At 40.8% G+C, this 25,900-nt stretch overlaps 1 protein-coding gene across 2 annotated transcripts in view; it reads left to right on the top strand.

Moving 5' to 3' along the window:
* RPS6KA3 (ribosomal protein S6 kinase A3) overlaps positions 1-25,900 on the top strand; it is a 466,291-nt gene that overhangs the window by 337,391 nt on the left and 103,000 nt on the right. The gene's annotated exons all lie outside the window — the stretch shown is intronic.

Here is a 25,900-nt window from a genome sequence, read left to right on the forward strand (position 1 = left end):
TGGTGTGATACTTTGTCTGAATCCATTTTAAGAGACTCCATTGGAGGAGATCCAAGATAGGATTAAGGCTCTCAAACTAGCCAATTCCTTTATTTCTGATGCTAACATGCAAGTTATTATACTGGGAGCCAAGATGTCTGGCTTCACTGTCCTAGCCCGCAGGGCTTTGTGGCTAAAATCTTGGTCAGCTGATGTTACCGCCAAGTCCAAGCTTCTGGCGCTTCCTTACAAGGGTAAAACCTTGTTTGGTCCTGGTCTGGCAGAAATAATTTCTGATATTACGGGTGGAAAAGGGTCTTTTCTACCGCAAGACAAGAAGAACAGACCTAAAGGACATAAAAGTAATTTTCGTTCCTTTCGTAACTTCAAAGGAAAGTCTTCCTCTTTCAAGCAGGAACAGTCCAAGTCTTCTCAGAAACCCAATCAGTCTTGGAGCAAGGGGAAACAATCAAACCCGCAACGGAGTCTAGGTCAGCATGTAGGGTCTGCCCCCGTTCCGGGATCAAGTGGTGGGCAGACTTTTTTTTTTCTTTTTTGTCAAGCATGGATACAAGATGTCCCAGATGCTTGGGTTGTGGACATAGTATCTCAGGGTTGCAAATTAGAGTTCAAATCTTTACCTCCCAGGGGCAAATTCCACCTCTCAAGATTATCTGCAGACCAGGTAAAAAGAGAGGCATTCTTGAACTGCGTTCATGACCTTTCTTCCCTGGGAGTAATAGATCCAGTAAGGGAACAGAGCCTAGGATTCTATTCAAATCTGTTTGTGGTTCCCAAAAAAGAGGGAACTTTTTGACCCATTCTAGACCTAAAGTGTCTCAGGGTACCGTCCTTCAAAATGGAAACCATTTGTTCCATTTTTCCTTTGGTCCAAGAGGGTCAGTTCATGACGACCATAAACCTGAAGGATGCGTATCTTCATGTTCCCATCCATAGGGATCATCACAAGTTTCTGAGATTCGACTTTCAGTTTGTGGCTCTTCCGTTTGGCCTTGCCACAGCTCCCAGAATTTTTTCAAAGGTTCCGTGGGCTCTTTTGGCAGTGATCAGGTTTCGGGGAATTGCAGTGGCGCCTTACCTAGACAACATATTGGTTCAGGCACCATCTTTTCAACAAGCAAAGTTTCATACAGAGATCTTGTTGTCTTTTCTACGTTCCCACGGATGGAAAGTGAATCTGGAAGAGAGTTCCCTTGTTCCAGCTACAAGGGTAGTTTTCTTAGGGACCTTAATAGATTCCCTATCTATGAAAATTTTTATGACAGAGGTCAGAAAATCCAAAATTCTCTCTTCTTGCCTCTCTACAATCTACTGTTCGGCCATCAGTATCTCAATGTATGGAGGTAATTGGTCTAATGGTCACTTTCATGGACATCATTCCCTTTGCTCGATTCCATTTAAAAGCTCTGCAGTTATGCCTGCTCAGACAATGGAACAGAGACCATTCAGATCTGTCTCAGAGGATAGATCTAGACCAGTTGGCAAGAGACTCTCTCTCCCACGGTGACTTACTCTGGAACATCTGTCTCAGGACACATGCTTCTGGAGACCTTCCTGGGTGATTGTGACCCCAGGGCACCAGCCTGCTAGGCTTGGGAGCAGTCTGGGACTCGTTAAAGGCACGCAGGGACTATGGACTCGGAAGGCGTCTGCTCTCCCCATAAACATCTTGGAGTTGAGAGCAATTTACAATGCTCTGTTGGCTTGGCCTCAATTGTCCTTTGCCCGGTTTATCAGTTTCCAGTCGGACAACATCACCTCAGTGGCTTACATCAACCACCAGGGAGGAACTCTGAGTTCCTTAGCCTTGAAGGAGGTGGCTCGGATTATTAAGTACGTGGAAGCTCACAATTGTTTATCTGCCATCCACATTCCAGGAGTGGACAACTGGGAGGCGGACTTCCTGAGCAGGCAGACATTTCATCCCGAGGAGTGGGCTCTCCACCCAAATGTGTTCTCCAGGTTAACACTCAAGTGGGGGGTGCCGGAGTTGGATCTGATGGCGTCTCAGCTGAATGCCAAGTTTCCAAGGTACGGTTCAAGGTCAAGAGATCCTCAGGCCGCTCTGATAGCTGCTCTGGTGATTCCTTGGGTTTTCCTGTTTCCTCCGTTTGCCCTCCTTCCACAAGTCATAGCATGTATTAAACAGGAGAGAGCATTGGTAATTCTAAAAGCTCCTGCATGGCCTCGCAGGATTTGGTATGCAGACCTAATGAAGATGTCATCTCTTCCTCCTTGGAGGTTACCTCTGAGGAAGGACCTTCTAACTCAGGGTCCTTTCCTCCATCCAAATCTCATTTCTATGAAGCTGACTGCTTGGAGATTATACGCTTAATTCTGTCTAAGCGTGGATTTTCTGAGTCAGTCATTGAGACCATGATCCAGGCTCACAAGCCTGTTACTCGAAAAATTTACCATAAGGTATGGCGTAAATTCCTTTTTCTTTGTGTGAATCTAAGGGCTACTCTTGGAGAAGGATCAGGATTCCTAGAATTTTGTCTTATTTCTCCAGGAAAGTCTGGAGAAAGGATTGTCAATGCAGAAATCTAACCTTTCAGAGAACTGACTATCTATTTTGTTACACAAGCGTCTGGTAGATGTGCCAGATGTTCAATATTTTTGTCAGGCCTTGGTCAGAATCATGCCTGTGTTTAAATCTGTTGCTCCTCCTTGGGGCCTTAACCTTGTTCTTAAAATTTTGCAGCAGGCTCAGTTTGAGCCAATGCATTCCATAGATATTAAGTAATTATCTTGGAAGGTTTTGTTTCTTTTTGCTATCTCTTCTGCTCGGAGAGTCTCAGAACACTCGGCCTTGCAGTGCGAATCGCCTTACCTTATCTTTCATGCGGATAAGGCGGTTCTTCATACTAAATTGGGGTTTCTTCCTAAAGTGGTTTCGGATAGAAATATTAATCAGGAAATTGTTGTTCCTTCTCTCTGTCCTAATCCTCCTCATAAGGAACGTCTGTTGCACAACTTGGATGTTGTGTGTGCTCTAAAAATCTACATACAGGCAACTAAGGATTTTCGCCAGTCCTCTACCCTGTTTGTTTGTTTTGCTGGAAAGCGTAAGGGTCACAAGGCTACAGTTACTTCTCTTTCCTGTTGGTTGAGAAGTATGATTTGTTTTGCTTATGAGAGTGCTGGGCAGCAGCCTCCTGAGAGAATTACAGCTTATTCCACTATGGCTATTTCCTCTTCTTGGGCTTTCAAAAATGAAGCTTCTGTGGAACAGATTTGCAAGGCTGCAACTTGGTCCTCTCTGCATACTTTTTCCTAATTCTACAAATGTGATACTTTTCCCTCAGCTGAGACTTCCTTTGGGAGAAAGGTTCTTCAAGCGGTGGTGCCTTCTGTTTAGGTCTGCTTGTCTTGTTCTCCGTCCCTATTCATCCGTGTCCTCTAGCTTGGGTATTGGTTCTAACTAGTAATTGTAATGTCGTCGTGGACTCTTCATATCTTAGGAAAGAAAACAAAATGTATGCTTACCTGATAAATTTATTTCCGGATATGGAGAGTCCACGAACCCACCCTTAATTAAGACGGTTATTTTTTACTAAACCTCAGGCACAATTACAATCCCTATTCTTGGGTTTATCAAGTAGGAGGGTCTCTCTAGGTAGTAATGCTACCTGTTTTTTGGCTTCCTAAATATGGCTCTGGGCATATTTCCTTTCTTTAAGGCTCTTCTCAAGAAGTCTGGCCTCATGTGCATAGTCCTGCTGTCTAGTGAATTACGATGTAGCTAAAGGCCAAAAACAGGTAGCCTTACTACCTAGAGAGACCCTCCTACTTGATAAACCCAAGAATAGGGATTGTAATTTTAAAGGTGTTCATTTTGTAACCACATATAGTGAACAGTATCCTAAAATCTGTGGAATAATTAAAAAAACACTTCCCCCTTTTAGCTGCGGACAATCAACTAACTAATCTGGTCAAAGAAGAAGTTAGGTGTTCCTATAAAAAAATGTGCCACTTTGGCTTCTATTTTGTCTCCCACACATTTGAAACAAGAAACTAACTCTCAAAGCTCATGGCTAAAACATTTGGGTATGTTCCACTGTGGCCATAAAAAGTGTAAACCCTTTGAATATGTACAGATATCCGATACTTTTTCATCAACTATTAGTGGCAACATTTATCCAATAAAAGCCTGTCTAAATTGTACAAGCACATATGTAATCTATCTTATAACATGTATAGCTTGTATTTCTCCAACATTGGTGTGTCCGGTCCACGGCGTCATCCTTACTTGTGGGATATTCTCTTCCCCAACAGGAAATGGCAAAGAGTCCCAGCAAAGCTGGTCACATGATCCCTCCTAGGCTCCGCCCACCCCAGTCATTCTCTTTGCCGTTGCACAGGCAACATCTCCATGGAGATGGTTAAGAGTTTTTTGTAGTTTTATTCTTCTATCAAGTGTTTGTTATTTTAAAATAGTGCTGGTATGTACTATTTACTCTGAAACAGAAAAGGATGAAGATTTCTGTTTGTAAGAGGAAGATGATTTTTAGCAGACAGTAACTAAAATCGATTGCTGTTTCCACACAGGACTGTTGAGATGAAGTAACTTCAGTTGGGGGAAACAGTTAGCAGTCTTTTCTGCTTAAGGTATGACTAGCCATATTTCTAACAAGACCATGTAATGCTGGTAGGCTGTCATTTCCCCTCATGGGGACCGGTAAGCCATTTTCTTAGTTAAACATAAAAGAATAAAGGGCTTCAAAAAGGGCTTAAAAACTGGTAGACATTTTTCTGGGCTAAAACAATTGCTTTACTAGGCATATTATGCAGATTCTAACTAATTATTGGTATTATAATCTTGGGGAACGTTTAGAAAAACGGCAGGCACTGTGTTGGACACCTTTTTCAGATGGGGGCCTTTCTAGTTATAGACAGAGCCTCATTCTGGGACTGTATAGGGGTTAAATGTAAAAACGGCTCCGGTTCCGTTAATTTAAGGGTTAAAGCTCTGAAATTTGGTGTGCAATACTTTTAATGCTTTAAGACACTGTGGTGAAATTTTGGTGAATTTTGAACAATTCCTTCATACTTTTTCACATATTCAGTAATAAAGTGTTTTCAGTTTGAAATTTAAAGTGACAGTAACGGTTTTATTTTAAAACGTTTTTTGTGCTTTGTTGACAAGTTTAAGCCTGTTTAACATGTCTGTACCATCAGATAAGCTATGTTCTATATGTATGAAAGCCAATGTGTCTCCCCATTTAAATTTGTGATAATTGTGCCATAGTGTCCAAACAAAGTAAGGACAGTAATGCAACAGATAATGATATTGCCCAAGATGATTCCTCAAATGAGGGGAGTAAACATGATACTACATCATCCCCTACTATGTCTACACCAGTTATGCCCACACAGGAGGCCCCTAGTACATCTCGTGCGCCAATACTTATTACCATGCAACAATTAACGGCTGTAATGGATAACTCCATAGCAAATCTTTTATCCAAAATGCCTACTTATCAGAGAAAGCGCGATTGCTCTGTTTTAAACACTGAAGAGCAAGAGGACGCTGATGATAACTGTTCTGACATACCCTCACACCAATCTCAAGGGGCCATGAGGGAGGTTTTGTCTGATGGAGAAATTTCAGATTCAGGAAAAATTTCTCATCAAGCTGAACCTGATGTTGTGACATTTAAATTTAAATTAGAACATATCCGCGCACTGCTTAAGGAGGTGTTATCTACTCTGGATGATTGTGACAATTTGGTCATTCCAGAGAAATTATGTAAGATGGACAAGTTCCTAGAGGTTCCGGTGCCCCCCGACGCTTTTCCTATACCCAAGCGGGTGGCGGACATAGTAAATAAAGAGTGGGAAAGGCCCGGCATACCTTTTGTTCCCCCCCCTATATTTAAGAAATTATTTCCTATAGTCGACCCCAGAAAGGACTTATGGCAGACAGTCCCCAAGGTCGAGGGGGCGGTTTCTACTCTAAACAAACGCACTACTATTCCTATCGAAGATAGTTGTGCTTTCAAAGATCCTATGGATAATAAATTAGAGGGTTTGCTTAAAAAGATTTTTGTACAGCAAGGTTACCTTCTACAACCAATTTCATGCATTGTTCCTGTCACTACGGCAGCGTGTTTCTGGTTCGAGGAACTAGAAAAATCGCTCAGTAAAGAATCTTCGTATGAGGAGGTTATGGACAGAGTTCAAGCACTTAAATTGGCTAACTCTTTTGTTTTAGATGCCGCTTTGCAATTAGCTAGATTAGCGGCGAAAAATTCAGGTTTTGCTGTCGTGGCGCGCAGAGTGCTTTGGCTAAAGTCTTGGTCAGCGGATGTGTCTTCCAAGACAAAATTGCTTAACATTCCTTTCAAAGGTAAAACATTATTTGGACCTGATTTGAAAGAGATTATTTCAGACATCACTGGGGGAAAGGGCCACGCCCTCCCACAGGATAGGTCTTTTAAGGCTAATAATAAGCCTAATTTTCGTCCCTTTCGCAGAAACGGACCAGTCTCTAATTCTGTATCCTCTAAGCAAGAGGGTAATACTTCACAACCCAAACCAGCCTGGAAACCAATGCAAGGCTGGAACAAGGGTAAGCAGGCCAAGAAGCCTACCACTGCTACCAAAACAGCATGAAGGGATAGCCCCCGATCCGGGACCGGATCTAGTGGGGGGCAGACTTTCTCTCTTTGCTCAGGCTTGGGCAAGAGATGTTCAGGATCCTTGGGCGCTAGAAATAGTTTCTCAAGGTTATCTCCTGGAATTCAAGGAACTACCCCCAAGGGGAAGGTTCCACAGGTCTCAATTATCTTCAAACCAAATAAAGAGACAGGCATTCTTACATTGTTTAGAAGACCTGTTAAAGATGGGAGTGATACATCCAGTTCCAATAAGAGAACAAGGAATGGGATTTTATTCCAATCTGTTCATAGTTCCCAAAAAAGAGGGAACATTCAGACCAATTTTGGATCTAAAGATCCTAAACAAATTTCTCAGGGTACCATCGTTCAAAATGGAAACTATTGGAACGATCCTACCTACTATCCAGGAAAATCAATTTATGACTACCGTGGATTTAAAGGATGCGTACCTACATATTCCTATCCACAAGGAACATCATCAGTTCCTAAGGTTCGCTTTTCTGGACAAGCATTACCAGTTTATGGCACTTCCATTTGGATTAGCCACTGCTCCAAGGATTTTCACAAAGGTACTAGGGTCCCTTCTAGCGGTTCTAAGACCAAGGGGCATTGCAGTAGTACCTTACTTGGACGACATCCTGATTCAAGCGTCGTCCCTGTCAAAAGCAAAGGCTCATACGGACATCGTCCTAGCCTTTCTCAGATCTCACGGATGGAAGGTGAACAAAGAAAAAAGTTCTCTGTCCCTGTCCCTTCTTGGGAACAATAATAGATTCCTTAGAAATGAGGATTTTTCTGACAGAGGTCAGAAAATCAAAACTTCTAAGCTCTTGTCAAGTACTTCATTCTGTTGCTCGTCCTTCCATAGCGCAGTGCATGGAAGTAATAGGATTGATGGTTGCAACAATGGACATAGTTCCTTTTGCACGAATTCATCTAAGACCATTACAACTGTGCATGCTCAGACAGTGGAATGGGGATTATACAGACTTGTCTCCGACGATTCAAGTAGATCAAAAGACCAGAGATTCACTCCGTTGGTGGCTGACCCTGGACAATCTGTCACAGGGAATGAGCTTCCGCAGACCAGAGTGGGTCATTGTCACGACCGACGCCAGTCTAGTGGGCTGGGGCGCGGTCTGGGAATCCCTGAAAGCTCAGGGTCTATGGTCTCGGGAAGAGTCTCTTCTCCCGATAAACATTCTGGAACTGAGAGCGATATTCAATGCTCTCAGAGCTTGGCCTCAACTAGCAAAGGCCAAATTCATAAGGTTTCAGTCAGACAACATGACGACCGTTGCATTTATCAATCATCAGGGGGGAACAAGGACTTCCCTGGCGATGAAAGAAGTGACCAAGATAATTCAATGGGCGGAGGATCACTCCTGCCACTTGTCTGCGATCCACATCCCAGGAGTGGAAAATTGGGAAGCGGATTTTCTGAGTCGTCAGACATTCCATCCGGGGGAGTGGGAACTCCATCCGGAAATCTTTGCCCAAATAACTCAATTATGGGGCATTCCAGACATGGATCTGATGGCGTCTCGTCAGAACTTCAAGGTTCCTTGCTACGGGTCCAGATCCAGGGATCCCAAGGCGACCCTAGTAGATGCACTAGTAGCACCTTGGACCTTCAACCTAGCTTATGTATTCCCACCGTTTCCTCTCATCCCCAGGCTGGTAGCCAGGATCAATCAGGAGAGGGCCTCTGTGATCTTGATAGCTCCTGCGTGGCCACGCAGGACTTGGTATGCAGACCTGGTGAATATGTCATCGGCTCCACCATGGAAGCTACCTTTGAGACAGGACCTTCTTGTTCAGGGTCCATTCGAACATCCGAATCTGGTTTCCCTCCAACTGACGGCTTGGAGATTGAACGCTTGATTTTATCAAAGCGTGGGTTTTCAGATTCTGTAATAGATACTCTGATTCAGGCTAGAAAGCCTGTAACTAGAAAAATTTACCATAAAATATGGAAAAAATATATCTGTTGGTGTGAATCTAAAGGATTCCCATGGAACAAGATAAAAATTCCTAAGATTCTATCCTTTCTACAAGAAGGTTTGGAGAAAGGATTATCTGCAAGTTCTCTGAAGGGACAGATCTCTGCTTTATCTGTTTTACTTCACAAAAGACTGGCAGCTGTGCCAGATGTTCAAGCATTTGTTCAGGCTCTGGTTAGGATCAAGCCTGTTTACAGACCTTTGACTCCTACCTGGAGTCTAAATCTAGTTCTTTCAGTTCTTCAAGGGGTTCCGTTTGAACCCTTACATTCCGTAGATATTAAGTTATTATCTTGGAAAGTTTTGTTTTTGGTTGCAATTTCTTCTGCTAGAAGAGTTTCAGAGTTATCTGCTCTGCAGTGTTCTCCGCCCTATCTGGTGTTCCATGCAGATAAGGTGGTTTTGCGTACTAAGCCTGGTTTTCTTCCGAAAGTTGTTTCCAACAAAAATATTAACCAGGAGATAGTTGTACCACCTTTGTGTCCGAATCCAGTTTCAAAGAAGGAACGTTTGTTACACAATTTGGACGTAGTCCGTGCTCTAAAATTCTATTTAGAGGCTACTAAAGATTTCAGACAAACATCTCCCTTGTTTGTTGTTTATTCTGGTAAAAGGAGAGGTCAAAAAGCGACTTCTACCTCTCTTTCCTTTTGGCTTAAAAGCATTATCCGATTGGCTTATGAGACTGCCGGACGGCAGCCTCCTGAAAGAATCACAGCTCACTCCACTAGGGCTGTGGCTTCCACATGGGCCTTCAAGAACGAGGCTTCTGTTGACCAGATATGTAAGGCAGCGACTTGGTCTTCACTGCACACTTTTGCCAAATTTTACAAATTTGATACTTTTGCTTCTTCGGAGGCTATTTTTGGGAGAAAGGTTTTGCAAGCCGTGGTGCCTTCCATTTAGGTGACCTGATTTGCTCCCTCCCTTCATCCGTGTCCTAAAGCTTTGGTATTGGTTCCCACAAGTAAGGATGACGCCGTGGACCGGACACACCAATGTTGGAGAAAACAGAATTTATGCTTACCTGATAAATTACTTTCTCCAACGGTGTGTCCGGTCCACGGCCCGCCCTGGTTTTTTAATCAGGTCTGATGAATTATTTTCTCTAACTACAGTCACCACGGTATCATATGGTTTCTCCTATATATATTTCCTCCTGTCCGTCGGTCGAATGACTGGGGTGGGCGGAGCCTAGGAGGGATCATGTGACCAGCTTTGCTGGGACTCTTTGCCATTTCCTGTTGGGGAAGAGAATATCCCACAAGTAAGGATGACGCCGTGGACCGGACACACCGTTGGAGAAAGTAATTTATCAGGTAAGCATAAATTCTGTTTTTACAGTATGTAGGGCTCACTTCTAGAGATATCAACTCGAGAATTAGGGAACACATTTCAACAATATCTAAAGGGAAATCTTCCACCCCCCTAGTTCAACACTTTGCAACCAAACACAGTTGTCAACTTTACTCTTTTCGGTGGACAACCATTGAAAAAGTAATGGTACCTAAGAGGGGAGGAGATCTTGATACCCTGTTAGCCAAACGTGAAGTGTTCTGGATCTTCACTCTTAGGACTAGAATACCTCATGGTTTAAATTCCAAATATGATTTAATTAATTTATGGGAATAGCATACACGGTTATATCTTTGTTAGATTAGGATATTTTCATTAAATATTGGATACTGCTTTTTCTTCATCTGTTATAATATAACTTGTGAAACCCTATCCTATAACATATTTGTTTATATCCCTGTTTCCTTATGCTGTGCAACAATATATACTTGCATCTCCACAATTTTTATAATTTTAGTTCAAGATATCTTTGTAACTTTGTAACTTGTGAGCTATTGGAGGTCTATGCTTTATACTTAATTTTTCAAAATTTAACGTATTGCTTAAGCTAGACTCCATATTAAGGTGGCTTTCAAATGCCATAATGATGAACATAACTACAACAGTATAGAAACAACTGTATCAGGTTTATTTAACCATTGTGATATTTTATTTCATGATGCCTTGATACTTGTATTTGCATTTATACTCTCTACTGCTATTAGGAACCTTGATTTCCCTTTAGCTTTGTGAGCTAGTGTGAAAATATATACATATGTCTTTTAAGCACATTGACACTTGCTATCTCTCTTTAGTGTATAGTTTATTTATTACACTGACTACGGAAATCCTAAAGGGAATTAACCAATATATTAAGCTGCAGCTATCACCTTTGTATCAATCTTCTTTGTTAACTTTTGGTCTGTGCTATGCGTAGAGGGAGGTCACATACAATCATTGTTTTTAACCAGATTGTCACTATTACGTTTAAAAACACCTTGTAAGGTGTAGCACCTTAGGTTATAATTACGGCTTTTGCCGAAACATGTCAACCAGGAGGTGCTACGCCCTCTCATGCACTTTGTAACTTTACCTTCATGATGGTACAAGTTGTTACCATTTTTTAATGCTTATGATTAACAAACTTCCCAGATATTTTGCAATATGCAGTGAAGGCAGAGTTTGGAGATGCCGTAGCAGCTCCCTGGTTATTTTGCTTACATTTTTTCCTCCAACTGTTCTGCTGCTAAGAATGATAGCTAGGATTAATCAAGAGCTCTCATCAGTAATTCTGAGTACTCCAGCTTGGCTACACAGAACTTGGTTCTCAGAGCTAGTTCAGATGTCCAGTTTTCTCGTGGCCACTTCCACTAAGACACGACCTGTCTCATGGCCCATGATGATGCCGTGTTTTCACCTATGGGAAATCTATTCTAAGGCTCTCTGTAAATCGGTCACAGGGATTCATCTGCTGCCTCCCTTTACAGATCGACAGTATACTCCTCTACCATTACCTCTGCTGTTATGTTTCAGTACTGGTTTGGCTGTCTGCTATATGTGGATTGGTGTCTTACACTGTAAGTATATACTTTTATTATATAAGACACTCTCAGCTATGGATTGAGCACTTTTTAATTAAAGTTGTTATATATTGTTTGTATACATGCCTTGAGTCAGTTAGCGACTTTATTTGTGGCTAAATATTTGTCAAGGTTGGTAGAGTATGTGAAACATACAGGGTTCTTTTTGGAGCTAGTAATTTATTTATAAATTAGGATGCTAAGCATTATGGTAGACTCATGGAATGTTGATAGTCACATTTTATGCAGCTATAATAGAAGTATCCATTAGGCTTTATTTTGGTTCTTTTTGTTTTTTTGTATATACAATCAAAATTCTTTCCTTTTTTTTTTTTTTTTTTTAGAGTGATAGGTGTATTAGAAATCTTTTTCAGCTTTGCATGTTGCGTATGTGATAATGCTATTTGTCATAGGGTGACGTGTCATCATTGTGTGCCATTTTTTTGGCGCCAAAATTTTTCCGCCAAAATTGCCATTATACGCTTCGCCCCCAGCTCATTCCGTGTTCACAGAAAACATTTAGAGAGCTTTCATGCAGCATTTTATGAATCGGTTTTCTTTTTTATAATTTTTTTCGCTCTGTTTTCCATTCTCTCAAGCCTGTGATATATATATATATATATATATATATATATATATATATATATATATATATATATATGAGCATGGATTTATTTTTTATACCCCTAATTTTGTTTTTGCAATTATGTTTCAAACTGAACTTGCCTCTGATGTTACCATAGGATTTGAGCTGCCTAAACAGGTATTTAACAAAGCTTATTATGCATGTTGTAATTAAGCTGATCTAAATTATTCAGGTCTATTATATGGCTCTTGTTTAACAAATTGTTAAATATATCTATGATTAAATATACACACAATGTTATTCCATCTGTACATAGCATTACTGCAGAAATGTAAGATTTTATTGCTACAGCTATAGAGAGGGGCTGTCGAATAGGATTCAAAATAAGACTTCCTTTGGGAAGATTCTTTCTTACCCATGTAACAAAAAAAAACAGTAAAATCTCAAGTCTTTCTGAAATGTGTTTCAGATCTAGAGCATTCAGTGGTAATTTTTTTCAGTTCCACAGCAGGAACAAGGATTTGGTATTTTATTCAAATCTATTCATTGTACCTATGAAGGAAAATTCTTTCAGACCTATTTTGGATCTGAAAACTTTAAATGGTTTTGCAAGAGTCCCAACTTTTAAGATGGTTAATATAAGGACTATTCTGCCTTTTGTTCAGCAAGGTCCACAATAGACTTACACAACACTTACCTTCACCATCCGATTCATCCAGATCACTATTGTTTTCTGATTTTCTCTTTCGTTTGGTCTTGCAACAGCACCAAGAATATTCTTAATAGTTTTAGGTGCCCTTCTATCTGTAATCAGAGAGCAGGGTATTGTGGTGTTTCCTTATTTGGACGATATCTTGGTACTAGCTCAATAGATTTCCAGATAGATTTAGTGTCCATGACTCTATCCCTAACAGAAAAGAGACATTTGAGATTAGTTTCAGCTTTTCTAAACCTTCGGTCTCTTATCATTCGCTTCAGTGGTTATGTGCATGGAAGTTTTAGGTCTCATGATTGCAGTATCGGACGTGATCCTTTTTGCTTGTTTTCATATGAGACCTCCTATAGTTTTGCATGTGGCACCAATGTTGCAGGCATTATACTCGGTTATCACAACTGATGTACTTAAATCCCAACTCTCCACTCTCTCTGACTTGGTGGTTATAACATCACCTTATTGTTTAAGGGGCCTCCTTTGTTTGTCCTACCTGGACTGTGATCATAACAGATGCACATCTTTCAGGTTGGGGAGCTTTTTGGGGGTCATTGACAGCACAATGAGTTTTGAATCCTCGAGAGGTGAGGTTACCAATCTATATCTTAGAACTTTGTTCTATTTTCAGAGTTCTTCAGGCTTGGCCTCTATTAAGATAGAATCGTATATTCGGTTTCAAACAGACAATGTCACAACAGTTGCATATGTCAATCATCAAGGAGGGACTCGCAAAATCTCCAATTCTTGTCTAATCACTGCTATTCATATACCAGGTGTAGACAATTTGGAAGTGGATTATCTCAGCTGTCAGATTCTAATTCCAGGGAGTAGTCTCCCCATCCAGATGTGTTCTATCAGATTGTGCAGATGTGGGGTCCTCCAGACATAGATCTGATGGCCTCTCGTCTAAACAAGAAACTTCCCAGATACCTCTCCAGGTCCAGGGATCCTCAGGCGGAAATTATGAATGCTCTAGCAGTTCCATGGTTTTACCAACCTGCTTACATTTTTTCACCTCTGGGTGTGATCTCAAAGATCATAATGGAACAAGCTTATGTCTTTCTGATAGCACCAGCATGGCCTCACAGGTTCTGGTATGCGGACTTTGTCCAAATGTCCATTTGCCAGCCTTGGTCACTTCCTATAAGACCACCTTCTGTCTCAAGGCCCAGTTTTTCATCAGGATCTCAGATTTCTAAATTTGAAGGCATGGAAATTGAACGCTTAGTTCTTACTCAGACATTTCTCTGACTCCGTAATTAACACTATGATACAGGCTCGTAAGTCTGTTTCAAGTAAGATTTATCATAGGGTTTGGAAAACCTATATTTCATGGTGTTCCACTCATAATTATTCTTGGCATTCTTTCAGAATTCTTAGGATTTTACAGTTTCTTCAGGATGGTTTGGATAAGGTTTTGTCTGCAAATACTTTGAAAGGACAAATCTCTGCTCTTTGTCTTATTTCATAGAAATACTGCTAAAGTTCTGCTATTCGCTGTTTTGTTCAGGCTTTGATTTGTATCAAACCTGTTATTAAATCTATTTCTCCTCCTTGGAGTCTCAATTTGGTTTTGAAGATTTTACAGGCTCCTCCTTATGAGCCTATGCCTTCTCCTTTTGAGCCTATGCCTTCTCTGGATATTAAATTACTTTCTTGGAAAGTGTTATTTCTTTTGGCTATCTCTTCTGCTAGCAGAGTTACTGAATTGTCTGCTCTCTTGTGAGTCTCCTTATCTGACTTTCCATCAAGATAAAGCTGTTTTGCAGACTTCATTTACATTTTTGCTTAAAGTTGAGAATTCTAACATTAATAGGGAAATTTTTGTTCCTTCCTTGTGTCCTAATCTTAAGAATAATCTTTAAAGGTCTTTATTTTCTTTAGATGTGGTGAGAGCTTTTCAATATTATGTTGCGGCTATTAAAGATTTCAGAAAAACTTCTAGTCTATTTGTTATTTTTTCTGGCTCCAGGAAAGGTCAGAAAACCTCTGCCATTTCTCTGGCATCTTGGTTGAAACTTTTGATTTACAAAGTTTATTTGGAGGTGGGGTAGTCCCCGGCTCAGAGAATTACAGCTCATTCTACTAGATCAGTTGCCGCCACTTGGGCTTTCAAGAATTAAGCTTCAGTTGATCAAATTTGCAAAGCAGCAACTTGGTCTTCTTTGCATACTTTTACAAAATGTTACCATTTTGATGTGTTTGCTTCTTTGGAAGCAGCCTTTGGTAGAAAGGTTCTTCAGGCAGTTGTCTGTTTGATTCTAGTTCCTTTGATTTGAGTTTTTTTAAAAATTTTAAGAAAACTTAATAATTTTTTTGGATTTAATTTCTCAGCGGATTTAGCTGTTATTTCTTCTATAAGATACGACGAGTCCACGGATTCATCCTTTACTTGTGGGATATTATCCTCCTGCTAACAGGAAGTAGCAAAGAGCACCACAGCAGAGCTGTCTATATAGCTCCTCCCTTGACTCCACCCCCCAGTCATTCCCTTTGCCTACTCTAAGTAATAGGAAGGGAAAAGTGAAAGAGGTGATAAATGTTAGTTTTTATTTTCTTCAAGCAAGACTTTTTTTATTTTAAATGGTACCGGTGAGTGCTATTTTCTCCCAGGCAGCAGATGGATGAAGACTTCTGCCTGTAGACTGATGATCTTGGCAGTTGTTACTAAGATCCAGAGTAATTCCCACAGAATGGCTGAGGAGTACTTAAGAAACTTCAGTGTGAGGAACGTTTTTCATGCTACAAGCATTGAGGTATGTTCAGTAATTTTTTTCTGGAGAAACTGTGTTATTTCAGAATTGGCTGACAGTATCCCCATGAGGGAAAGGGTAAGCAGTAATCCTATTGTATAGAGAGGGGTATTACTGGACCTGTTTATTGGGCTATAAAAAATGGTTGACACTGATGATATGATGTTTGTGGGCAAATGTTTCTATGTTGGGAGTTAAAGATAACGTTTTTTGTGGCAAACGTTTTGACTTTATTTTAATGGAGGGTACACATGGTTTCACTTAGATGGGTATATGAACCCACATGGCTAGGTTTTAGACCGCTCTGGTGCGGTTATTGTAAAGGCTGTGAGACATCGAGTGAGATGGGCAGGGCCTATTTTTGCGCTTCAGTTGCGCAGTTGTGTTTCCCAGGCAAGCAGCAAGCTCCAACTCCGGTGGGCCTTTCAGGAAAGTTTGGGCCTAATTGAAGGGTTAATCCGATTTTTCTTTCATGTAATTAGCAAGAGTCCATGAGCTAGTGACGTATGGGATATACATTCCTACCAGGAGGGGCAAAGTTTCCCAAACCTCAAAATGCCTATAAATACACCCCTCACCACACCCACAATTCAGTTTTACAAACTTTGCCTCCCATGGAGGTGGTGAAGTAAGTTTGTGCTAGATTCTTCGTTGATGTGCGCTTCGCAGCAGGCTGAAGCCCGGTTTTCCTCTGAGTGCAGTGAATGTCAGAGGGATGTGAAGAGAGTATTGCCTATTTGAATACAATGGTCTTCCTCTAGGGTAGTGCTTTCCAAACTGTGTGTCGGGACACACTAGTGTGTCGGCAGCAGTGTGTAGGTGTGTCCCTGCTTCAGCACAAATTTTTAAAAAAATTTTTTTTTGGTTTCTGACTTTCCACCTGCCTGCTACGCATGTCACATGGTTGACACATGATTGATACCTAGGGACACACAGATCCTCTTAACCTATTGGCGCAGCTCAGTGGGAACTGAAACTATTCCCATTGGCGGCACATTGTCTCCTGACTGCACGTGTAGTCTCCTTAATTGGCTCGTGACTGTATGTGTAGTCAGTGAGTGGAATAGCAGTGTGTATGCAGCGCGGGCAGTAGTCAGTCGGACTCACAGAGCTCTGAGGGCGGCAGCTTAAACGCTGAGCTGAAGTCAGTGGGGGTTTTTTGCAGCTAGCTCCCAGTAGTGCATTGCTGCTCCTGCTCTTGATATATGGATATGAAGTGGAAGCTTAAGAAATGCTTGATGATGAAATGCGAGTGTCTTTATCTAATATTCCACCAAATATTCAGAAATTGTGTTCATCCCATCAACCTCATACATCCCATTAAAATATTAAGTAGCTATTAGTGTTATTAAACTTTTTTTTTTATTCTTGCACACTTACATACTGTTACTTGTAAATACATTTCATTATTATATAATTTATGTATGTGTCCATATCTCTAAAAACAAGTTAGTTTAACCTCCTGTTTGCTAGTACAACTGAATTACTGTGTCGCGAAATTATGTAGGTCTAAAAAGTGTGTCACCAACATGAAAAGTTTGGAAAGCTGTGCTCTAGGGGAGGGGATCTATTTCATAGGTTCTCTGTTATCGGTCATAGAGATTTCTTCTCCTACCTCCCTTTTCAGATCGACGATATACTCTTATATACCATTACCTCTACTGATTCTCGTTTCAGTACGGGTTTGGCTATCTACTATATGTAGATGAGTGTCTTGGGGTAAGTAAGTCTTATTTTATTTATGACACTCTAATTCTAAATATATGTGTTTAAACTTATATTTGCCATGATTCAGGATAATCAGTATTCCTTCATTCAGACTGTCAGTTTCATTATTTGGGATAATGCATATGAATAAATATTTTTTTTCTTACCTTGAAAATTTTCAATTGACTTTTTTCCCTGCGGGCTGTTAGGCTCGCGGGGGCAGAAAATGCTTCAATTTATTGCGTCATTCTTGGCGCAAACTTTTTCGGCGCAAAATTTTGTCCTTTCTGGCGCCGTAATTGACGCCGGACGTTTGTTCGTAGTTACGTCATTTTTTGACACGTGTGTTTCAGACGTTTTTTTGCGGCAAAAAAAAATGTGGGCGTCGTTTTCGGCGTCAGAGAATGTGGCGTCATACTTGGCGCCAAAAAATATGGGCGTTGTACTTGGCTACAATAATGTGGGCGTCATTCTTGTTCCACTTTTTCTCACATTATTTAAGTCTCATTTTTTTGTTGCTTCTGGTTGCTAGAGGCTTGTTTATTTTGCATTTTTTCCCATTCCTGAAACTGTCATTTAAGGAATTGGATAATTTTGCTTTATATGTTGTTTTTTCTATTACATATTGCAAGATGTCACAACCTGACCCTGGATCAGAATCTACTTCTGGGAAGACGCTGCCTGATGTTGGTTCTACCAAAGTTAAGTGCATTTTTTGTTAACTTTTGGTAGTTGTTCCTCCGGCTGTAGTTTGTGTTAGTTGTCATGATAAACTTTCTAACGCAGATAGTGTCTCCATTAGTAATAATCCTTTACCTGTTGTTTTTCCTTCAACATCTAAAGTTCAGGATGTCCCTGTAAATGTAAAAGAATTTGTTTCTAATTCTATTAGGAAGGCTCTGTTATTCCTCCTTCCTGTAAACGTAAAAATTCATATTTCAGATGAATTTTTAAGTGACCGCCACCATTCTGACTTATCTGTTTCTGATGAGGATCTATCTGGTTCAGAAGATTCTGCCTCAGATATTGACACTGATAAATCTTCATATTTATTTAAGATGGAGTTTATTCGTTCTTTACTTAAAGAAGTATTGATTGCATTAGATATGGAGGAGTCTAGCCCTCTTGATACTAAATCTACTAAGCGTTTAAATTCGGTTTTTAAACCTCATGTAGTTATTCCAGAAGTTTTTCCAGTTCCTGATGCTATTTCAGAAGTAATTTCTAGGGAATGGAATAGTCTGGGTACTTCATTTACTCCTTCTCCAAGGTTTAAAAAATTGTACCCTGTGCCATCTGATAGATTAGAGTTTTGGGACAAAATCCCTAAAGTTGACGGGGCTATCTCTACTCTTGCTAAACTTACTACTATTCCTACGGTGGATAGTACTTCTTTTAAGTATCCTTTAGATAGGAAGCTTGAATCCTTTCTAATCTTCTTAGACCTGCTTTTTCTTTGGCTGAAGTTGCTGCAGCTTCCACTTTCTGGTTGGAGGCTTTAGCGCAACAAGTGTCAGACCATAATGCTTATAGCATTGTTAAACTTCTTCAACATGCTAATAACTTTGTTTGTGATGCCATATTTGATATCATTAGAATTGATGTCAGGTATATGTCTTTAGCTATTTTAGCTAGAAGAGCTTTATGGCTTAAATCTTGGAATGCAGATATGACTTCTAAGTCAACATTGCTTTCTCTTTCTTTCCAATGTAATAAATTATTTGGTTCACAGTTGGATTCAATAATTTCAACTGTTACTGGGGGGAAGAGAACCTTTTTGCCTCAGGACAAAAAATCTAAAGGTAAATATAGGGCTGCTAATCGTTTTCGTTCCTTTCGTTAGAATAAGGAACAGAAGCCTGACCCTTCCTCTAAAGGAACGGTTTCCGTTTGGAAACCTTCTCCAGTCTTGAATAAATCCAAGCCTTTTAGAAAGTCAAAACCAGCTCCCAAATCCGCATGAAGGTGCGGCCCTCATTCCAGCGCAGCTGGTAGGGGGCAGGTTACAATTTTTCAAAGATATTTGGATCAATTCGATTCACAGTCTTTAGATTAAGAACATTGTTTCACAAGGGTACAGAATAGGTTTCAAGGTAAGGCCTCCTGTGAGAAGATTTTTTATATCATGCATTCCAGTAAACCCAGTGAAGGCTCAGGCATTTCTGAAATGTGTTTCAGACCTAGAGTTGGCTGGGGTAATTGTGCCAGTTCCAGTTCTGGAACGAGGTCTGGGGTTTTACTCAAATCTATTCATTGTACCAAAGTAGGAGAATTCCTTCAGACCAGTTCTGGATCTAAAAATATTGAATCGTTATCTAAGGATACCAACATTCAAAATGGTGACTATAAGGACTATTCTGCCTTTTGTTCAGCAAGGGCATTATATGTCTACAATAGACTTACAGGATGCATATCTTCATATTCCAATTCATCCAGATCACTATCAGTTCCTGAGATTCTCTTTTCTAGACAAGCATTACCAGTTTGTTGCCCTTCCGTTTGGCCTAGCAACAGCTCCAAGGATCTTTTCAAAGGTTCTCGGTGCCCTTCTCTCTGTAATCAGAGAACAGGGTATTGCGGTATTTCCTTATTTGGACGATATCTTGGTACTTGCTCAGTCTTTACATTCTGCAGAATCTCATACGAATCAACTTGTGTTGTTTCTTCAAAGACATGGTTGGAGGATCAATTTACCAAAGAGTTCCTTGATTCCTCAGACAAAGGTAACCTTTTTGGGTTTTCAAATAGATTCAGTGTCCATGACTTTGTCTCTAACAGAAAAGAGACGTCTGAAGTTGGTTTCAGCTTGTCGAAACCTTCAGTCTCAATCGTTCCCTTCGGTAGCTTTGTGCATGGAAATTCTAGGTCTCATGACTGTGATCTCAACAGATGCGAGTCTTTCAGGTTGGGGAGCTGTATGGGGATCTCTGAAGGCGCAGGGGGTCTGGGAATTTCAGGAGGCGAAATTACCAATCAACATTTTGGAACTCAATGCGATTTTCAGAGCTCTCCAGTTCTGGCCTCTTCTGAAGAGAGAATCGTTTATTTGTTTTCAGACAGACAATGTCACAACCGTGGCGTATGTCAATCATCAAGGTGGGACTCACAGTCCTCAGGCTATGAAAGAAGTATCTCGGATACTTGTATGGGCGGAATCCAGCTCCTGTCTAATTTCTGCGGTTCACATCCCAGGTATAGACAATTGGGAAGCGGATTATCTTAGTCGCCAGACGTTAAATCCGGGCGAATGGTCTCTTCACCCAGAAGTATTTCTTCAGATTGTTCAAATCTGGGGGCTTCCAGAAATAGATCTGATGGCCTCTCATCTAAACAAGAAGCTTCCCAGGTATCTGTCCAGATCCAGGGATCTTCTTCCAAAAGTGATTTCCAACATTCTAATCGAGCGTTCGTTTGTATTGCTGGTGGCTCCAGCATGGCCTCACAGGTTTTGGTATGCGGATCTCGTTCGGATGGCAAGTTGCCAACCTTGGACACTTCCGTTAAGGCCAGACCTTCTATTTCAAGGCCCATTTTTCCATCAGGATCTCAAATCATTAAATTTTAAGTTATGGAGATTGAACGCTTGATTCTTAGTCATAGAGGTTTCTCTGACTCAGTGATTAATACTATGTTACAGGCTCGTAAATCTGTGTCTAGAAAAATTTATTACCGAGTCTGGAAGACTTACATTTTCTGGTGTTCTTATCATTAATTCTCTTGGCATTCTTTTAGGATTCCTAGAATTTTACAGTTTCTTCAGGATGGTTTGGATAAGGGTTTGTCTGCAAGCTCTTTGAAAGGTCAAATCTCTGCTCTTTCTGTTCTTTTTCACAGAAAGATTGCTACTCATCCTGATATTCATTGTTTTGTACAGGCTTTGGTTCGTATCAAGCCTGTCATTAAGTCAATTTCTCCTCCTTGCAGTCTTAATTTGGTTCTGAGGGCTTTACAGGCTCCTCCATTTGAACCTATGCATTCTCTGGATATTAAATTACTTTCTTGGAAAGTGTTGTTCCTTTTGGCCATCTCTTCTGCTAGAAGAGTTTCTGAGTTATCTGCTCTTTCTTGTGAATCTCCTTTTCTGGAAGTTTTTTCTGGAAGTTCTACATCTTGGGTATCTGCTATCCCATACGTCACTAGCTCATGGACTCTTGCTAATTACATGAAAGAAAACATAATTTATGTAAGAACTTACCTGATAAATTCATTTCTTTCATATTAACAAGAGTCCATGAGGCCCACCCTTTTTGTGGTGGTTATGATTTTTTTGTATAAAGCACAATTATTCCAATTCCTTATTTTTTATGCTTTCGCTCCTTTCTTATCACCCCACTTCTTGGCTATTCGTTAAACTAAATTGTGGGTGTGGTGAGGGGTGTATTTATAGGCATTTTGAGGTTTGGGAAACTTTGCCCCTTCTGGTAGGAATGTATATCCCATACAACACTAGCTCATGGACTCTTGCTAATATGAAAGAAATGAATTTATCAGGTAAGTTCTTACATAAATTATGTTTTTACAGACCCCTGAGGGCAGGTAGGTGCCACAGCAGGGCTATGGCGAGGTGCAGGGGGTGTTTTTGTTTAAATATAACGTTTTTTTTTCTTAAGGGTTAAGTATTCCTTTCCTTGTGGGGCAAGCTTAGCTGACAAGTTGGGATGCATTTATCATAAAATTGTGATAATTTTATCATTTTAAAGCAGTTTTGGAAAAATTGTATGTTTTTTTTCTCTTAAAGGCGCAGTACCGTTATTTCAGATTATTTTTTCACAAAATAAAGTGTTTTCAAGTCTGTTGGTTGTCATTACTAGCCTGTTTTAACATGTCTGACATTGAGGAAAGCCAATGTTCCATGTGTTTAGAAGCCATTGAGGAACCCCCACTTCAAATGTGTCCATGTACTGAAAGGGCCTTACATTGCAAAGAACATATTTTAGCTGATAAAAGTATGTCTCAGGATGATTCTCAGTCAGAAGAGAATCGGGTTATGCCATCTACTTCTCCACAAGTGTCACAACCTTTTAACGCGCGCCCAAGCGACGCCAAGTACTTCTAGTGCGTCTAATTCTTTCACCCTGCAAGATATGGCTGTAGTTATGTCTACTACCCTTACAGAGGTATTATCTAAACTGCCTGGTTTACAGGGTAAGCGCAGTAGGTCCGGTATTAGAGTAAATGAGCCCTCTGATGCTTTATTGGCCATCTTCGATGTACCCTCAGTGTTCTGATTTGGGGGTGGGGGAATTCCTGTCTGAGGGAGAACTTTCTGATTCAGGAAAGTTGTTCCTTCAAACAGACTCAGATATGACGGCCTTTAAGTTTAAGCGTGAACACCTTCGCTTGTTACTCAGGGAGGTTTTAGCGACTCTGGATGATTGTGACCCTATTGTCATCCCGGTAAGAAATATAGGCAACACAGACACGAGTATGATGCGAATAGTAAGTGAATTTATTTACAGGTAGCGTGAAAGCGCTATATGAGTGAGTAACAAAAAATATAAAAAGTTACAAACACATAGTGTGGAGGGGATTGACACCCTGGGGTTAAAGATACTGAGATGTGCAAATGTCAGCAGGAAACAAACAGGTAAACGCGTTTCAGCACTTGGCCTTACTCATTACCTGATTAAAATTATGCATTGTGTTGTTTAAATCTGCCTGCCCACTTCCCCATTGGTCCGCTGGGGCACACCCCCTTCAGAAAGCGGACCAGTGGGATAACACATACATACAGCTGTTAAGCTTTGTAGAGAACAGTATTAAATAGTCATTCAGGACTGTGTATTTTACAGAAAGCAAAATCAAATGATATATATACAAAATATATTCGAAAAACCCACTAATGAATTTTTGTATTGTATTTCAGTGGGCGTGGATATGGATGACACTATCGGTCTACACGAAGGTCTATATAGAATTGGATTGATGAGTTTTCAATTGATACATAAGTTTTATTTTTCGAATATATTTTGTATATATATCATTTGATTTTGCTTTCTGTAAAATACACAGTCCTGAATGACTATTTAATACTGTTCTCTACAAAGCTTAACAGCTGTATGTATGTGTTATCCCACTGGTCCGCTTTCTGAAGGGGGTGTGCCCCAGCGGACCAATGGGGAAGTGGGCAGGCAGTTTTAAACAACACAATGCATAATTTTAATCAGGTAATGAGTAAGGCCAAGTGCTGAAACGCGTTTACCTGTTTGTTTCCTGCTGACATTTGCACATCTCAGTATCTTTAACCCCGGGGTGTCAATCCCCTCCACACTATGTGTTTGTAACTTTTTGTATTTTTTGTTACTCACTCATGTAGCGCTTTCACGCTACCTGTAAATAAATTCACTTACTATTCGCATCATACTCGTGTCTGTGTTGCCTATATTTCTTATCTGTTTACAAGTGGCCGAATTGAGCAAACACAGACACTGAGAGCGAATCAGGTTCTGACCGCAAAACACACTTCACTATTGGGACCCACACGGGAGGAAGTAAAATCGGTACATCCGCTATTGGAGACGAACCAGAACACGGCCTTGAGTCCCGTCAGGACGTAAACTGCTGTTACCACGAGAGGCTGAGCCCTGAGTACAGGCTAGAAGTGTCCGGGGAGGACAGAAGGTACGTGACTTAGAGTTCATTGTTTCTTTAAGGGCTAAGTTTGTTTTCTAAGCTCAGGATTACAATTTTGAACGAGTTGAAGTTTCCTGTTATACATATCCCTTAGAGGTAGGGGAATCCTCTAGGGATATCTCTCTCTGTTATATGTTTGCTTATGCCGATCTTTTAACAAATATACACTGACAGTGTTAAGGATTCAGGTTACCAAGATTGCTGCTTACATTTAACATTGTGATTACTCCTCCACACTCTACATTCTCCATTCTCTTTGGCTATTGCCATCCCACCAGAGAAATTGTGTAAGATGGATAAATATCTAGAGGTTCCTACTTACACTAATGTTTTTCCAGTCCCTAGAAGAATTTCGGATATTGTTACTAAGGAATGGGCTACACCAGGCATTCCATTCTCTCCCCCTCCTACTTTTAAGAAAATGTTTCCCATATCTGACACCTTTCGGGATTCCTGGCAGACGGTCCCTAAGGTGGAGGGAGCTATTTCTACCCTGGCTAAGCGTACAACTATACCTATTGAGGACAGTTGTGCTTTCAAAGATCCTATGGATAAAAAATTAGAGGGTCTGTTAAAGAAATTGTTTATTCATCAGGGTTTTCTTCTACAACCTATAGCGTGCATTGTTCCTGTTACTACTGCAGCAGCTTTTTGGTTTGAGGCTCTAGAGGAGTCTCTTAAGGTTGAGACCCCATTAGATGATATTTTGGATAGAATTAAGGCTCTCAAGCTAGCAAATTCTTTTATTACAGATGCCGCTTTTCAAATGGCTAAATTAGCGGCAAAAAATGCAGGCTTTGCCATTTTAGCGCGTAGAGCGTTATGGCTTAAGTCTTGGTCTGCTGATGTGTCATCTAAATAAGCTGTTAGCTATTCCTTTCAAAGGTAAGACCCTATTCGGTCCTGAACTGAAGGAGATCATTTCCGACATTACTGGAGGTAAAGGCCATGCCCTTCCTCAGGACAAGACGGTTAAAATGAGGGCCAAGCAAAATAATTTTCGTTCCTTTCAGAACTTTAAAGGTGGACCCTCTACTTCCTCCTCCGCCACAAAGCAGGAGGGGAATTTTGCACAATCCAAGTCAGTCTGGAGACCTAACCAGACCTGGAATAAAGGTAAACAGACCAAGAAGCCCGCTGCTGCTACCAAGACAGCATGAAGGGGCAGCCCCCGATCGGGGACCTGATCTAGTAGGGGGCAGACTTTCTCTCTTCGTTCAGGCTTGGGCAAGAGACGTTCAGGATTCCTGGGCATTAGAAATCGTGACCCAGGGGTATCGTCTAGAATTCAAAGATTCTCTCCCAAGGGGGAGATTTCATCTTTCACGTTTGTCTGTAAACCAGACAAAAAGAGAGGCGTTCTTACGCTGTGTAGAAGACCTATATACCATGGGTGTAATCTGCCCAGTTCCAAAAGTAGAACAGGGGCAGGGGTTTTACTCCAATCTATTTGTGGTTCCCAAAAAAGATGGAACCTTCAGACAGATTTTAGATCTCAAAACTCTAAACAAATTTCTCAGAGTCCCATCCTTCAAGATGGAGACCATTCGGACAATTTTACCACTGATCCAGGAGGGTCAATATATGACACCGTGAATTTGAAGGATGTGTATCTTCACATTCCTATCCACAAAGATCATCACCAGTTCCTCAGGTTCTCCTTCCTGGACAAACATTACCAGTTTGTGGCCTTTCCTTTCGGGTTGGCCACAGCTCCCAGAATTTTCACAAAAGTGCTAGGGTCCCTTCTGGCGGTTCTAAGGCCGTGGGGCATAGCAGTGGCGCCCTATCTGGACGATATTTTGATTCAGGCGTCAAGTTACCATCTAGCCAAATCTCGCACGGACATCGTGTTGGCTTTTCTAAGAACTCACGGGTGGAAGGTGAATATAAAAAAAGAGTTCACTTGTTCTTCTGACAAGAGTTCCATTCCTAGGAACTCTGATAGACTCAGTGGACATGAAACTT

This window comes from Bombina bombina, chromosome 3 (genome assembly GCF_027579735.1).
Source record: "Bombina bombina isolate aBomBom1 chromosome 3, aBomBom1.pri, whole genome shotgun sequence".
Lineage (NCBI taxonomy): Eukaryota > Metazoa > Chordata > Amphibia > Anura > Bombinatoridae > Bombina > Bombina bombina.